Source organism: Gobio gobio, assembly GCF_949357685.1.
Source record: "Gobio gobio genome assembly, chromosome: 22".
NCBI lineage: Eukaryota > Metazoa > Chordata > Actinopteri > Cypriniformes > Gobionidae > Gobio > Gobio gobio.
In genome coordinates this window covers 45,269,635-45,288,923 of record NC_137118.1, presented here as the reverse complement: position 1 = coordinate 45,288,923, position 19,289 = coordinate 45,269,635, and the positions used below count along the sequence as shown (strand labels likewise).

The following is a 19,289-nucleotide window of genomic DNA, read 5'->3' as shown; positions in this document are numbered from 1 at the left end:
CTCGCTCGCTCGCTCTCACCCCCTGCAAACACATGGAGATTGTGCACACACTCTTTTTCCAGTCGCTCTGAGCACAGGCTGGGTTTCGCCGGTGTTAGGAATTAAAAGAGAGACTCTGAGGAATTGTGTTCGACTTCCATGGAGGAATGACTTAGAGAATTGCCCTTACCCCAACTTTTTTTAACGGATACCAACGGGAAGAAAGTGCCACTTTGGTTTCTGAGGGATGGCTCAGCCGGGAGACACGCTGGCGGTCCCGCCGAAGCGGCTCCACGATGGGGACCATGTGGGTTTGAACGAGGACCTGGTGCGCATCCTGAGGGAGAACCTGCTCCAGCAGGAGCGGCCCCGCCTCCCCAGGGACCGCAGATCCCCGTCCTCCATGTCGCCCCGCTTGTCTCCGATCACCCTGTCTCCGCGTAACTCCCCCAGGCTGCTCCGCCGCATGCTGCTTAATAACAACAACCACAAGCAGCGCCGCTTCACCGTGGCACACACCTGGTAAGGGGCCGTGCTTTCTGTTCTGTGCTTTACTGTGGATTCACACTCCCACACGGATGTTGGGAAAACCCGGTAAACCTTACGGTTTTCTGACTGATTCTTTAATGGTGGTCTCATTGCCATAGTAGGGCTCAGTCATAAAAACTGAATTTGCTGTATAATGCTGAATTTCACTGAATTTGTCAAATTTTGGATGAATAAATAAAGGCAGGTCAGTAGTTGAATCAAATATATGATATGGTGTCTGTGAATATTAAACTGCTAAAAGGGCTGTTTATATATAAATCCTGCATGCTCTGCGTGAATGAATGGCACAGACGCGCGGTTTTATTTCCTACACACACACACACACACACACACACACACACACACACACACACACACACACACACACACACACACACACACACACACACACACACACACACACACACACACACACACACACACACACACACACACACACACACACACACACAGGGTTTTTTTTTTGTGAAATGTGGGGACATTCCATAGGCGTAATGGTTTTTATACCGTACAAACCGTATTTTCTATACCCTTACACTGCCCCTTACACACACACACACACACACTGCCCCTGCCCCTAAACCTACCCATCACACACACACACACACACACACACACACACACACACACACACACACACACACACACACACACACACACACACACACACACACACACACACACACACACACACACACACACACACACACACTGCCCCTGCCCCTAAACCTACCCATCACACACACACACACACACTGCCCCTGCCCCTAAACCTACCCATCACACACACACACACACACACACACACACACACACACACACACACACACACACACACACACACACACACACACAGGGTTTTTTTTTGTGAAATGTGGGGACATTCCATAGGCGTAATGGTTTTTATACCGTACAAACCGTATTTTCTATACCCTTACACTGCCCCTTACACACACACACACACACACACACACACACACACACACACACACACTGCCCCTGCCCCTAAACCTACCCATCACACACACACACACACACACACACACACACTGCCCCTGCCCCTAAACCTACCCATCACACACACACACACACACACACACACACACACACACACACACACACACACACACACACACACACACACACACACACACACACACACACACACACACACACACACACACACACACAGGTTTTTTTTTTTGTGAAATGTGGGGACATTCCATAGGCGTAATGGTTTTTATACCGTACAAACCGTATTTTCTATACCCTTACACTGCCCCTTACACACACACACACACACACACACACACACACACACACACACACACACACACACACACACACACACACTGCCCCTGCCCCTAAACCTACCCATCACACACACACACACACACACACACACACACACACACACACACACACACACACACACACACACACACACACACACACTGCCCCTGCCCCTAAACCTACCCATCACACACACACACACACACACACTGCCCCTGCCCCTAAACCTACCCATCACACACACACACACACACACACACACACACACACACACACACACACACACACACACACACACACACACACACACACACACACACACACACACACACACACACACACTGCCCCTAAACCTACCCATCACAGGAGACTGTGCAGTTCACTTTCTGTGAAAAAAACCTCATTCTGTGTGATTTATAAGCATTTTGAAAAGTGAGGACATGGGGAACGTCCTCATATTTCACCCTCTTTTTGTAATAACTATGTCATACCCATGTCATTATACACATTTGTGTCCTGATATTTCACAAAAACATGCCCACACACACACACACACACACACACACACACACACACACACACACACACACACACACACACACACACACACACACACACACACACACACACACAGAGAAGTGCACATGTTTTTAACCTCTGCTGCCTCACTATATGAGCACATGAAAACATGAACTCCAGAGCCGCTCTGAGAAAAAAACTCATCATATCATAAACACACAGAGGCTCAAAGGTGATGTTCTTCACGGCAACACGTCAAAATAAAAGTGCAGTTTAACTTGACAGAATTATATTTCTGTTGTACAGTAGAATTTTTAAGGAATAATAATACATTTTCTTCCATGTTTTAATTTTAACAGTAAAGCTCATTGTACAGCACATTGTTTGACAAAAAAGTTTCATTTAATATGATTAAAAAATTTATTAAATTAAGGTTTTATGTCTTCATTTGATTACCAGAAAATTCACAACACAGAATTTGTGAGGGGGAAAAAACGTTGTTTTTTAAGATGGTTGTTTTTAAGATTTTTAATAATTAGACATTATTTTTTATTATTAAAATGTAATTAAACGATTCAAATTTAATACAGAAAACACAGAATTTGTTAGCAATAAAATGTTTTTAAAAATATAAACATATTTTATAGGGCCCTAAACATGTCATTTATGTTAAACTTTTAATAAATAGTTGTTAAATTGTATTATTTCATTATTTAAATTAATCAGACAAAAAATTTAACAGAAAAAAAACAGAACGGATTTCATAGTTCACACATCCTTCATCTTCAGAGTCAATGAGTGAATATTGATTCAGTGGACATTATTAAATCTGAAGAATTAGCAGTAGCTGTGTTTCTGATGGGTTAACTTTCACCACAGACTGAGTTGTACGTTTGTGATTACGTTTGGTTGGTGATGATCTCCATTCAATTCTTTGTCGTATTCACCTAGTTTTCTCCATCCCTGTGTTCAGACGTAACTCTAATCTGAGTTATATAGATAGATACACACTGCCCATCCAAATAAAGTCACTGTTTGGATTTAAATATGCACATTTTTAAAGCTGGGTGCACACTGCACCATTTTGGCCACGATTTGGGACACATTGTGCAAATCCTAAAAATGTCCTCTGATCCTTTGCTCAAATCTGTAATCTGCAGAGATGTATAGTAACGAAGTAGAACTACTTCACTACTGTACGTAAGTACTAAAAGGCAGTATCTGTACTTTACTAGAGTATAATTTTTTTCTCCTACTTCCACTTTTACTTCAGTACATATTTTCGATGAGTTTAATACTTTTACTCCGATATTTTTTTTATGTGCTGCATTGTTACTCGTTACAATTATAAAAATGTTACGAATCATTCCATTCCAAACCCACATTACCGCGCATGAGAGAGACAGAGCGCGCGAGAGAGAGCGAGAGAGCGAGAGAGAGAGACAGAGCGCGCGCGAGAGAGAGAGCGAGAGAGAGAGACAGAGCGCGCGCGAGAGAGAGAGCGAGAGAGAGAGACAGAGCGCGCGAGAGAGAGCGAGAGAGAGAGACAGAGCGCGCGCGAGAGAGCCCGCGAGCGCATTCACTGTCTTTAAAACAACACGAGCGTCTTGCGCTCAAATTGCTCTCTATTTGTTAACATAGTTAATGTGCACTGTGAAGTAACATATACAAACAATGAACAGCTGTATTTTTATTAACTAAGATTAACAAAGATTAATAAATACAGTAACAAATGTATTGATCATGGTTAGTTCATGTTAGTTATTAGTCTAATACATTAACTAATGTAATGTTAACAAATCAAACCATATTGTAAAGTGTTACAAACAAATCATTTACTCAGAACACCTCTTGAAATGAGAATATAAGTGTGCTTACCCCATTTTATTTTAGTAAGAGTGGTTATAGTAAGATTTAATCTTAATGAACTACAGTATTTTCAGGTTATTTATATGACAATGTGTAGAAAAATGACCTACCAACATTGTGATTGTCCTTTAGCTTAATCATTTGAAATAATAAAACAATATGATGTTCAAACTTTTGACTACTTTCTTTAATAACTACATAACACAATACTTGTACTTTTAATTTCAGTACTTGAGCAGTACATTTTAAAATAAACTACTTGCAATACTTAAGTACAAAAAATGTTGAATACTTTAGTACTTCTACTTAAGTGTGGTGCTTAAAGAGCACTTCAACTTCTACTCAAGTCACTTTTTTGATAAGGAACTTGTACTTTTACTCAAGTCTGTGTCTCTAGTACTTTATACATTTCTGGTAATCTGTGATGGTTTGACATGTTCACCAACAGCTGAATGAATTCATTCCGATTGATGAATCGTAGCGTAGTGTGTACATGCATGCTAAATACAGTGATCGGGTTGATGTGCGCATCAGTCACAAGCTTCTGATCGGATTTAATCTTTTCACATGCGCACACTTCACAAATAAATGTGTTTCCAGCTGTTATTGCATACTAACCATCCTGCTTTTCTTTGTTTTAAAAGCAGACTTAATATTTTTTCTATTTTGGACACGTGACATATTTGTTCCGTCCATATAATTATCACCGTCAATCAGATTAAATCAAATACAGCCGTCAATCCAGAAACTGTGTGTAGTTAGCAGCGTATAAAATATAGATTATATTCAGAAAGCGAGCAAAGATATATGCCATTATAATCACTGAAGCTGTCCACTCGAGATACACAACACTGCACTCGTACACAAACTCCCGTTATAATCACTGAAGCTGTCTAATCGCTTATTGATCGTGTTTATACTTTGTTGGCAATAATAAAGGGTTCGCGAGCATGCAGAAGTCACACTGAACAAAAACTGCTGTGTTTAGACTAGGGCTGCCACTAATGACTATTTTTATATCGACTAATCTATTGACTAATTCATCGATTAATCTGTCGACTAATTTATCACAATAATTTTCAACTATTTTACTTAAAAACTATTAATTTAACTTGCAATGTTGGCCTTCAGTAGTGTACTATACAAAGTATAAATGTAATCAAGCTGACAAAATGTAAAACTAATAGAGTACAAATGTAAAAAATGTGTAAACCAACATAACAAAAAAAGAGAATATCAGCAAATGCTGATTATATAGAATAGTGTTGTCACGATACCAAAATTATGACTTCGATACGATTCCAGACTAAAATACCTCAATACTGATACTGAATCCATACCATGGCAAAAAACTGTAAAAGTAGTTGAATAATATGACAACTTACTATTCACTGTTTTATCAAAAAAAATAAAAATAAAATAAATTTAAAGCCCTAAAAACTCACTTGGCCAGCAAGTTCCCACTGATTCTTAATACATATATTAAAGTTATAGTCAAGCATGGGGTGATTTTCTATTTTCTTTTGTTGTTTGATTAACATTAATCACGCAGAACATCAGGTCCGGCCCTTTAAGAGCTGCACGGACCAAATTCATTGTAAAACCCGATTTCTCATTCAACTCTGTATACATTCACTAAAGACAAATCCGACTGTGTTTACCTGAATACTATAATAATATCGTACCCAACTTACCCTTCGATTAAAAATATCGAACTCGACTAATAATCAGCGTCGACGCAGTCGATTGTATCGACCAATCGCGACAGGCCTAGTTTTGAGAGGTGTTGAGCGACATCTGATTATAGCTCAGACATCCGATTGGCCATTGCGTTCATGCGCTCAACAGATACACCTGTGATTGGCTACAAAGCTCAACGCTGCAAAAGCAGAAACCTTAACAGAGCGCTTAGACAAACACTCACAGGAGCCGGTTATCATTGCGTACCGCAGATATAAATGATCAAATCAATCTTAGGTGGGATAAAGATTCATTTGGCCTGTATTAGTGTCTTTTTCTCCCTCGCCACATTTAACTGCAGGTCTATTTAACTCAACACAAGTGTAGCTCAGAGAGCAGGAAGAGATCGTACTGTACTCTGAGTGTTGATTCTCATGAGACCTGCTGTTCCTGTATTAATCACCATCCATTTGAGAAAACGTGCCCAAGAGACCGACAGCAGCCTCAGAATTCATATGCATTCAGCTTCCTTTTGTTTGTCTAGCTTGTTAATTCTCAGATGATGTCTTGTGTGAGCCGTTTGGCATCATTTCTGTGTCCTCAGCTTTAATTGCACAGCAGACACCTTTGTTTCATTCACAGATGCGTCCCTGGAGAGGCTTTGTGTGTCTCACCTGCTCAGGTCAATGAGGTGGCGTTAAATGCAAATAATATAATCTGTAAACCGGCAAGAATGCAGTGCAAGAGATGGTTCGTGTTTGATAATACCTCTCGTCCGAATACTGTACTCAGCCATGGACAGCCGTCATTAAAGGTTTAGTTCACCCAAAAATGAAAGTTATGTCATTAATTACTTCCCCTCATGTCGTTCGACACCCGTCAGACCTCTGTTCATCTTCAGAACACAAATGAAGATATTTTAGTGTAAATCTGATGGCTCTGAAAGGCCTCCATTGACACAATGGCACGGTTCACTCTCAAGACCCTTAAAAGGTACTAAAGACGTCGTTACAAAGTCCATCTCACTACAGTGGTTCTACAATAACTTTATGAATCGGCAAGAATAGTTTTTGTGCGCAAAAAACCCTAAATAACGACTTATATAGTGATGACGATTTCAAAACACGGCCTCATGAAGCTTCGAAGCGTTATGAATCAGTGAGTCGAATCATGATTCGGATCGCGTGTCAAACCGCCAAACTGCTGAAATTTGGCGATTCAAACCACTGAATCGACTCACTGATTCATAACGCTTCGAAGCTTCATGAGGCCGTGTTTTGAAATCGTCATCACTATATAAGTCGTTATTTAGGGTTTTTTTGCGCACAAAAACTATTCTCGTAGATTCATAAAGTTATTGTAGAACCACTGTAGTGAGATGGACTTTGTAACGACGTCTTTAGTGCCTTTTAAGGGTCTTGAGAGTGTAAAGTACCATTGAGCCAATGGAGGCCTTTCAGAGCCATCAGATTTACACTAAAATATCTTCATTTGTGTTCTGAAGATGAACGGAGGTCTGACGGGTGTCGAATGACATGAGGGTGAGTAATTAATGACAGAATTTTCATTTTTGGGTGAACTAACCCTTTAAAACAAGCTTTGGACTTCCCTCTTGTATGGAATGAAGAGCAACCCTGCGTCTGATGCAGTTGAGCGGCAGATCACAGACTCAATCACACTCACTGCGGCACTTTGATACGGCCACACGTCTTCGATACCGCACGCGATAGCGTTTGATGTGTAGCTCGGCCTTTAAAGGAGCGTCTCCTGAGAGAGGCGTCGGTTCGGAGCATGTATTTGTGCTGCTGTAGTTTATTACTCCTTTAATTCCCTGAGCATTGATGTTCCTGGCGCAGCTTCCCTCATACACACCTGAACTTTTGTTCTCTTTGGTATTACATTTTCTTCAGTATTTCATGTCAGAAGGCTTGGTTGCAGAAAATAATAGGCTCTGACTTTGGGAGTGAATGCATACATTTGCATAATTCTTTTTTTTTTGAAAGAGTCTCTTCTGCTGCATTTATTTGATCAAAAATACAGTAAAAACAGTGAAATATTATTACAATGTAAATCAGCTGTTCTCTTTGTGAATATATAGTAAAGTGTAATTTATTCCTGTGATCAAAGCTGAATTTATCATCATTACTCCAGTCTTCAGTGTCACATGATCCTTCACAAATCATTCTCATATGATGATCTGATGCTCAGTTATTAATATTGCTCAATTCTTAATAATGATTCTTATTATTATCATCATCGATTTTGCTTGATATTTTTGAGGAAACCATGATACATTTTATTTTTCAGGCTTTTTTACTCAATAGAAAGATCAAAAGTAACATTATTATTATCATGATCACTTTTGATCAATTTAAACATCCTTACCTCAAACTTTTGAAAGGTAGTTTATCACGGTTTCCACAAAAATATGAACTGTTTTCATCATTGATAATAATCATAAATGTTTGTTGAGCATCATATGAGGATTTGATGATCAGGAAATTATGAACAATGATATGATTACAACCTTCTACAATGCGAGTAAATATCCACTCTGGGCGACTAAATAATATCTATCACTAATAAATTCTCATATTTTTCTCGCCAGTGTGTGTGTGTTAGATGCGAAGTATGCGTTTAGCATAGAAATATTTTCACTCGCTAAACACTCTGAGCACTTGAGTTTCGCTCTCGTCAAGCGATCTATACGATTTCAAATCAGCTCATCTGACATACCGTAGACTCTAGTGTGAAGATCTCCGCCGCTTTGCTGAGCGTGTGTTTCACACACACACACACACACACACACACACACACACACACACACACACACACACACACACACACACACACACACGCAAAGAGAGAGAGAGAGAGCGAGCACAAGAGTCTTACATACCACGCAAAATCGACACACTACATGTTAACAATATTCTTTGTTGTATTTTCCTGTCAAAACAACAGAGTTCATTTATAATTATTCAGCTTTTAAAGGATTAGTTCACTTTTAAATAAACTTTTGCTGATAATTTACTCACCCCCATGTCATCCAAGATGTCCATGTCTTTCTTTTTTCAGTCGAAAAGAAATGAAGGTTTTTGATGAAAACATTCCAGGATTTTTCTCCATATCATGGACTTCAATGGGCTCAAAACGGTTCAAGGTCCAAATGACAGTTTCAGTGCAGCTTCAAAGTGTGTTGCATATTGTTATTAGTAGTAGAATTAATATTAGTTTTATTATTATTATCTTTTAATAATATAATATAATTATTATTATCTATTTTTTTAGATCTTAAGCACCACCACCAGTCCACAGTTCAGTTAAAGGACAGGACAAATATGCATTCATACATGGTTACCAAGTTTTAGTTCTAATTACTCAATCTTTAAATAGTGCTTGATTATCATAATATCATAATATAGTGAAATGCTTGATTGACTGATGTTAAGAGTATACATTGAGATATTTAAAAAGCTGTGCCATTTTACAAAGATATTGGTAAATTTGCCTAAACTACAAAATGTACTAGGCAGTGGCGATTCTATTTCCAAGTGTGCATAGAGTGTTGGATTATGATAATTCTGATTATGATCAATGTTAAAAACAGTTGTGCTGCTTCATATTTTTGTGGAAACTGATTCAGGATTTTTGGATTCTTTGAGGATAGTTCAAAAGACGTTGAAAATAGAATCTTTTGTACCGTCTTTACTAGGGATGCACCGATATGATTTTTTGGGGCCGATTTTAACAAACAATTATTGACCGATACCGATTCCGATACCGATATTTGTCACTTGCCCTCTTATTTGAAATTTTGTCATTAAAATTTAGTGTTTTGATCATGTTTTAAATCAGCAAAGTAAAAAAAACCCATTACATTAACTTATAGCCTACTAGCTAGTTTATTGTTGCATTATCAAATCATTTCTAATGAACAAAGACTGGATCCTTTTAACATTCAGTAGGCCAACATAAATGATAAATTATATATATATAAATATAAAAATAATACAACGGAAAATATGAAATAAACAGTGCTTTTTAAGTAGCTTTAATGTTAAATAACACTGCATATTCTTCACTGTATAAATTAAAAGCATATATTATTATTATTACAGTGAGACGTAGCTCTTCTACACAACATTAATCCTGTTACAATTACTTTGTTAAACTGAACTTTTATTTTGACGGGTTGCTGTGTGCTTCAAGTTCCTGTGTGTGTGTTTTGATAGGACGATAGATTTTGTCGAATGAAACGGTAAAATGCTCATGAAGTAACTGGAGATGCATTCATGTCTTCATATTGAGGTGGCAGAGGCTGAAAAACACTGCGAGTTTCAGTGTGTGTGTGTGTGTGTGTGTGTGTGTGTGTGTGTGTGTGTGTGTGTGAGAGAGAGAGAGGGGTAACTTAGGATAAATGAAACCGCGCGTCTCCATTCATTCAGAGACAGAGAAACATGCAGAATTCATATTTAAACAGTATTTTTGCGGCTTAATATTCACAGACACTAGTATATATCACGATTTGATTTAAGTGACTGTATTCATCAAAACAAACCCGTTGCCATTCCGCATTATGCAGTAAATCCCGTTTTTATGACTGTATTCTGTCTGCGTTGTCCGCATCGCGGAAAAAACCTTATGAAAGTTTAGTCAAGAGTAGAGTGATATTTTTTTTGTTTGTTTGTTGGTTTGTTGTTTGGTAAACATTAAAACACAGACAGCAGCGCAGCAGGATTATTACATATAATCTTGGATTATGCAGCAGACATTACACAGCTCAGTGCCTTCATGCAGTTCATTAATAAACCATTGGTTTGTTATATCGGCCTTTCTCATGCTATAGCCGATATGCCGACGGTTGTAAATTGTGCATCCCTAGTCTTTACCGTCACTTTTGATCAATTTAATGCTGAATAAAAGTATTGGAGGAATTTGACTGAGCCCACACCTGATTCTGTGCTGCAGATCTGACATCAGAAAGCAGAAGTTCATGTCGGTTGTGTTCACAGCATGGCCGAGCAAACAGGGAGATTGACTCACACGACGTACACAAACACTGAAGCACACTGCACATGTTATTTTACAACCACCAACTGATATTGTCCCGGTCGCTCATAAAACCCTCAGCACAAAGCTCACGCTTTCTCACCCATAGGCTGTGTTTTCTCACGATTTCAAGCTCTTTTGCCAGTGTAGAGAAGACATTTGGTTGCTTCTCCAGGATGACTCAGGCCTGGCTTGAGAAGACGCCACACATGGCATGCATGAGACATCTGGCTCCTGGCGCATTCGACTGACTTTCACATCAAATTGCATTTTAAAGCACTTTAAAGGCCCAATGAAGTGCTTTGAAACACGCAGCATTATTCAATGTAATAATTCACGTAATTTCCCCTGAAACGGCTCCAGCTGTTAGCAGCTCCTCCCCTTTTTTAAAAGAGCCAATTATGTTTTGTTTATATGTCACAGTTTGACTAGAGCCTTTCTGTTTGGTAAAGCCAGAGTTTCCTCCTAATCTCTAACCGTTTATCATCATAATCTCCTCCATATCGCTTTGAAATAAAGCATTCTGTGCAGAAATTAAATGGGTCCGATATGTTTTGTTGTCTGTGCCGACTCGATCATATGATCCGCTAGTCAACAGCTCTGGTCTAGACTATGTGTGTGTGTGTGTGTGTGTGTGTGTGTGTGTGTGTGTGTGTGTGTGTGTGTGTGTGTGCGCTGCAGAGGTGCGCGTGAAACCACACTTCATTCGCCTCAACTGAAAGCATATTTACACTGTCTAATCGTTTCTTATCACATGTATAGTGCGCTAAGTGCCATTCACCATGTAGGAAATAGTAAATGTGTGAACAACTGACCGATTTCAGCCCTTCAGCGTCTATTTATAGTGTAGGGGGCGGGGCTTCAGATTCTAGAGAGCATTTGATTGGACAGAAGATGAAGTCTGCGATGTTGTCATCAAAATCTGTGATTCGTTTTAACGGAAGTGAGAGACTGTAAGTTTTGAATGCTTATATCTCCTAAATGCAAATATTGTCATTGTTTTGGAACACACCAGCTTATTCATAACCTTAAGGCTAACATAGTCATACTAAAAGCTAAAAAACTTCCATTTGGATTTCAGTGGGCCTTTAAAGGCTGACCATGAGAATTAGGAACACAAATCGTCTGCGTTTAATTTGAGAAAGGCAAATGTTGACATAAATCTAGTTGGCATTGTAAGAGACTAGAATAATTTGTTTGTCTGTTCTGTGTGACTCATTGTGCAGATATTTAATTAATGCTAGTCAACATCTCTAATGCTTCAGCGCCACATGAAGCCCCAGATCGCAGCGTGTGTGTGTGTGTGTGTGTGTGTGTGTGTGTTGTTGACTCTTCTACTGTGTCTATGACATTTTCCGACCTCTTGGTGATCATCTCCACTAGTGAGGGATTTTTCAAAACCTCTAACCCCCTCTATAACATTTTGGTTGTTTTCTCATCTGATAAATGTTTTCGCTGAAGAATTTTGCCTGATGGATGATAAAATAAGCTAAAAAACTCCACAGATGCGCATTAAAGTTGCGTTCGTTAATTTAGCAACACTCTGCGCGTTTTCTTTCAGAATCATCATTAGGGAAATGTTCCTTATAAAGAGAAGAAAGAGGGATTTTCTTACTCTTTCGTGTAGCAAAATTAGTTTAGGATTAGTTGGGAAAGTGCATGATATTCCAGTCTCTCTATGGAGGCAATGTGTTTTTTATGTTCCTGGAACACTTTAATAAGGTTGTGTAGCCGTTAACACGATCCTACACAATAGTTAGCTTTAGCTAACAATACTTTTAAAGAGCCTACGCCATATCCTCTACGCCACAATTAATGCGTCGGTTTTCATTTACACTTCTGCGTTGTTGTCCGCGTCAATGTGCAATTACACATGCAGACCGCTAGTGGGCAGTGTCCAGGGGCATGTTGATGGTGTAACCCACACCATCAAGGCAAAAGCCAAAGAAGAAGCCGCTTGTTGTGTACACCATAGATAGATATACATAATAAAGGCTAGATGTCTCGTCCGCGCTGCTGGCCAATGGAGGTCGACGTCCGCACCTGGCGGCCATCTTGTCACAGTCAGCTCGCTCACTCGTAACATTGTGTTTTAATGGTGTAGGTAACCATAACTTGCTAAATTTTCTACCGATTTTCAAACTGTTTGGTTTGTTATAAATGTCAGAGATGTAGTTATGACATTGCATACTTATGAATAATTATTCATAATTTGTTCAAGCATCCAGAGTAGGGCTGCAACGACGCGTCGACGTCGTCGATGACGTCGACTACGAAAATACGTCGACGTGCGTGAAATGCGTCGACGCGTCGGCGGCACATTATTTACGTTCTAGAATGGAACAGAAGATCTAGAATAATGGCAGCTTCTGCTCCCGGGCATAGTGAAAATGATCATTTATCATATAAAGCCAGACCGCGACATTCAAAAGTGTGGGAGTACTTTAAACAGAAGCCGAGTAAAACTGTGCTTTGTTCGCTCTGTAACGCCGGTTTCACACTGCGCGCGCAGGCAGAGCAGATGCTGTGCGCGTGGAGAGCGGGAGCTTTCACACTGCAGTCAGTGTTGCCAAGTCCGCTTTTTTCCGCGGAATTGGGCTAACGTTACTTCTACACTGTTGCCGCGGGCTGTGTCTCATGTCCGCGGGTTGAAGCAAAAAAACACACATATTTAACCCCCCGAACGCGATGTTTACCGGAGAACCTCCCCGAAACGCGATTGGGCTTGTTTTGGGCTTGTTTTGAGTAACGAATGGGTGGGTTTTGTTGTGTAAACCTGGCAACCCTTCCAGTGTTCTCTCGCGCAGCTGAACCGTGGCGCGTGTATTGCAACAGACGGTCACATTTTCCGGGGTTCTTCTCCGACCCCAGTACGTCTCGTGCTTTTATTTATTATGATTTATTATCATATATCTCCTGTTAATGCGACCTGGTTCCCCTCTGTCCCAAACACATATGCATAATAACATGCTGTATATAGGTAGTTTCCATGATTAAAGTAACATTAAAGTTAAGATATTCCTCTAGCTTTAATCATTTAAATGTGTCTTTGAAGTTTGGGCAAAAACTTCTGGCAGCTTAAGTCGTTGTTTATGCACATGTATCTTCAAAATAGACGACTAGTTATACATTAACACTATGCTGAAAGCTCCTGTATGTGAACCTTTTGCAGATAAATACAAGTGCATTTTCGTTTACTATTGACACAAATCAATAAGTAAATCATACTCAACTACTATAGTAAACAACTTTTCCTAATTAGGCCTACTCTGTATACATTTTATGATGAATAGTATCATTATATATTATGTTTAAAAAGCTTCTTGTGTTCATATATTTCATTATAAAATGGCATACTATGTACACTACCTTTCCTGAAATACAATTAATATTGTCATCATTCATTGATTTCATGTTAAAATAATATACAAATTCACTACCCTCTTTGAAATACAATAATCAGTAAAAAAGAATCATAAGATTAATCTGGAAAAATAATCGTTAGATTAGTCGACTAATCGAAAAAATAATCGTTAGATTAGTCGACAGAAAAAATAATCGTTAGTTGCAGCTCTAATCCAGAGTTATAGCCACGTTAATAACGTTTGTAAGAAACCAAACCATTTGTAAATCCATCAGGATTTCAGCGAGATAAGAGTATTTGTGTTCAGATCACTCAGCTTACATCAGGCATCACAGAGCCCGCCAGAAAGCTTGCCGTTGACAAGATGGCCGCCGATGATGACGTTAGAGACTCCGCTGTAAGACATCTAGCCTTTATTATAATAATAATAATAATAATACATTTTATTTGGCCGACGCCTTTCTGAATACCCAAGGACATCTTACATATATCAACAGTCATAAAAGAAAGAAACACATTAAAATACATTACATTTATAATAAAATATGTACCAAATAATATAAATCTGATTAGTGCTAAAAGCGCCAAAATATAATATTTAAATAAAGTGTCAGGAGGGTTACAAGGGCGCTGTAATACTAAACTGTTTTACAGATTAAAAGCTTTCTTGAAGAGATAGGTCTTTAACAATTTTTTTAATGAATTGACTGAGTCTGCCTGTCGAATGTGGGAAGGAAGGGAATTTCTGTATTTCTATGGTGTACACTGTCGGAGTAGCAGCAGCAGTGATGGAGGCAATAGATTAGAGCTGCAACCAACGATTATTTTTTCTGTCGACTAATCTAACGATTATTTTTTCGATTAGTCAACTAATCTAACGATTATTTTTCCAGATTAATCTTATTATTCTTTTTTACTTATTATTGTATTTCAAAGAGGGTAGTGAATTTGTATATTATTTTAACATGAAATCAATGAATGATGACAATATTAATTGTATTTCAGGAAGGGTAGTGTACATAGTATGCCATTTTATAATGAAATATATGAACAAAAGAAGCTTTTTAAACATAATATATAATGATACTATTCATCATAAAATGTATACAGAGTAGGCCTAATTAGGAAAAGTTGTTTACTATAGTAGTTGAGTATGATTTACTTATTGATTTGTGTCAATAGTAAACGAAAATGCACTTGTATTTATCTGCAAAAGGTTCACATACAGGAGCTTTCAGCATAGTTTTAATATAGTATAACTAGTCGTCTATTTTGAAGATACATGTGCATAAACAACGACTTAAGCTGCCAGAAGTTTTTGCCCAAACTTCAAAGACACATTTAAATGATTAAAGCTAGAGGCATTTCTTAACTTTAATGTTACTTTAATCATGTAAACTACCTCTATACAGCATGTTATTATGCATATGTGTTTGGGACAGAGGGGAACCAGGTCGCATTAACAGGAGATATATGCAGCCCATAATAAATAAAAGCACGAGACGTACTGGGGTCGGAGAAGAACCCCGGAAAATGTGACCGTCTGTTGCAATACACGCGCCACGGTTCAGCTGCGCGAGAGAACACTAGCAGCAGGGTTGCCAGGTTTACACAACAAAACCCACCCATTCGTTACTCAAAACTAGCCCAAAACAAGCCCAATCGCGTTTCGGGGAGGTTCTCTGGTAAACATCGCGTTCGGGGTGTTAAATATGTGTGTTTTTTTGCTTCAACCCGCGGACATGAGACACAGCCCGCGGCAACAGTGTAGAAGTAACGTTAGCCCAATTCCGCGGAAAAAAGCGGACTTGGCAACACTGACTGCAGTGTGAAAGCTCCCGCTCTCCACACACACATCTCCTGCTCTGCCACCGCGCGCAGTGTGAAACCGGCGTTACAGAGCGAACAAAGCACAGTTTTATTCGGCTTCTGTTTAAAGTAGTCCCACACTTTTGAATGTCGCGGTCTGGCTTTATATGATAAATGATCATTTTCACTATGCCCGGGAGCAGAAGCTGCCATTATTCTAGATCTTCTGTTCCATTCTAGAACGTAAATATTGTGCCGCCGACGCATTTCACGCACGTCGACGTATTTTCGTAGTCATCGACGCGTCGTTGCAGCCCTACAATAGATAGCGACTGTTCTAGAGCTTGAGTTGTTGTATCTAATACAAATTAAGCATCTCTAGTTGATTAGTAAAGTTAAATAAGAGGCGATCTGGCGCTGGAATGCGTTTTTGAAATCATGCAGAGCTCGTGGCGCTGTTTTCAGTAGCGGTGGCTCGTGCACAGACCAACGCTTCAATTGATTGACTTTATTCGTTCTGTTGAAATCACAAAACCAAATGTGTCCTCAACATGGGCGTGGTAGTGGAGGGAAAAGTGGACCTGACTACCCAGGGCCCCGTCTAGGGAGAGGGCCCTTTGAAAAGTCTGGAATATATTTTAACATGGAACATGGGGGCCCATCAGGACTGCCTATGCATAGGACCCAGGATTTTGTGCTACACCCCTGGTCCTCAATATACAATCACTGATTAACATCTTTGGTTTTAATGAGAAAATAAATAAACTATACAATGTTGGATTAGAACCCAGAACCTCTGGCACACTTAACAAAAATTCTACCACTAGGCCGTCATTTCTGGACTACTAAATATTGTGTTGTATAGCAGATGTAAGGATGAAACTATCATCCCATTTCTGGACACACACACACACACTCCTATTGCAGATTTTAAATGTATTTATTGACCTGAGGGAGGGGTTCTGGCAGACCAATCACAGCGCTTGCGGTCCGCATAGAATTGATGCGTTGTTAAATTTTTGGAGAGGTGAACGTCAGCGTACGCAGAAGTATAAATTGGGTTTAAGACACATTAGGGGAAGCATTTAAATAATCCAATGAATGCATATAAAAAATGCTGAATCAAATTAATCGATTTGCATCACGTTTTTTATGTGAATCATCTCGAATCGAATCGTTCTGAATATACAAAATTGTTTGTAACACTTTAGAATAATGGTCATTAGTTAACATTAGTTAACATGAACTAATAATGAACTGCACTTATAAAGCAGTTATTTATCTTTGTTAATGTTAATTTCAACATTTACTAATGCTTTATTAAATCTTGTTAACATTAGTTATAATGCACTGTGAACTAACATAATAACAAAGATGAACAAATACAGTAACAAATGTACTGCTCATGGTTAGTTCATGTAAGTTAATACATTAACTAATGTTAACTAATGACCATTATTCAAATCGAACTGAAAACCTGTGAATCATGAACTGAATCGATTCACTGTCTACCAAAGATTCACAGCCATAGTAAAAACAGTAATATTGTGAAATATTATTCTAATGTAAATCATCTGTTTTCTATGTGAATATATAGTAAAGTGTAATTTATTCCTGTGATCAAAGCTGAATTTATCATCATTACTTCAGTCTTCAGTGTCACATGATCCTTCACAAATCATTCTCATATGAGGATTTGATGCTCAACAAACATTTATGATTATTATCAGTGTTGAAAACAGTTTTTGTGGAAAGAGTGATACACGGAACACGAACAGAAAGCTCAAAAGAACAGCATTTATTTAAAATATTTTATAAAAAATGTTATGTGTTTATTGACACAATTGAATGCACTGAACAATTTTAAAACTGTGATAAAATACTGACCCCAAACAAGATGGACAGGTGGGTAGACAAGTAACCTAGCAACTGCATAGCAATGCCCTAGCAACCACCCAGAATCCCCAAGCATTGCGACTCAGAAAATACAAAAATGTAGTTGTTGTTAACGCAGCTCGCGTTAGAAGAAGCACGTCTCTGGGTCGGTATAATGTTCAAGTGAGGTCTATCTCAGTTTAGCATGTGTCTCTGTTTGATTTGTTCTGCGATTGCCCATAAATCATGTTGACAGCCAGAGATACGGACACGCTGCCTGTTGCACTGGCTGAGGATTCACTGTATGTTTGTGTATATTGGGATTGACAGAGTGATCTGGGATGTTCTCTACGGGTTTTTTGCTGCTGCTTCTCCGCTTACGTCTCATACAATAGAGGAAGAGAAATAGATCTGTCCGGACTGATTGATCGAGCAGAGAGAGACAGAAAGAGAGAGAATCATAAGCACAATACAATAGGCATATGATTGTATGAGATACTCAATTTATTTATTTTTATATTAAAGTAATATTCTGTGTTAAATAAATCTTAAAGTTCCCCTGTGGTGAAAATCAAGAGTTTAATGTTGTTTGTGTGTCTGTGGTGTTTTTAACATGATTTAAGACAAACCATGTGCAAATTAATAAGTCAACACCATTGGGTGGGCCATTAAAACAGCAATATCCTATACTAAACCTAAACTAATCTTGACAAACTATATATCATTTGAAAGCTTACAATCTCTACTCTGCATTTTTGTTCATGTTTTTCAAAATATATTACAGAGGAGCAGGAATTTATCAATTTGCAACAAGAATATTTTCATGCTCACAAAGCATGTTCAGACCTTTATTTTGAAATGGCAATGAACAGAAAAAATCATGAAAGATTGGTAGAAACCTGTTTGTTTTCTTGTCAAGAGTTCAAAAGATATCATCCATTCTATTTTTTTGAGGAAAAAAAGGTCTGAAAATGTTTTAAATAAAAAGAAAAAAGTTACAGACTCTCCATTTGTGATGTGGCGGGGAGCTATAACGCACATACGTGTTCTTTGTATGTGTTTATTAGAGGTTGAATTCATATCAAATTCTGCCGAACTTCCCATACTACTTCTGAATAGGATGTCTACTTCATAAATTGTATGAGAATTTTAATAGTTGAACTTCTTTTATATTGAGCGCCGTGTTTTTTTAACGATGCAATTTCAAATTTAGAACACTTGGATTATAGTACACAAAAACTTTATGGTGCTTTCTTTATTTTTTTGTAACGAAAAAGCTAATATTTTGTGTGCGAAAAGT

The 19,289-nt window shown here is 38.5% G+C and overlaps 1 protein-coding gene across 2 annotated transcripts in view; it reads left to right on the top strand.

Moving 5' to 3' along the window:
• The window catches only part of LOC307118638 (3',5'-cyclic-AMP phosphodiesterase 4D-like), a 444,553-nt gene that overhangs the window by 221,717 nt on the left and 203,547 nt on the right, over window positions 1-19,289 (top strand). The gene's annotated exons all lie outside the window — the stretch shown is intronic.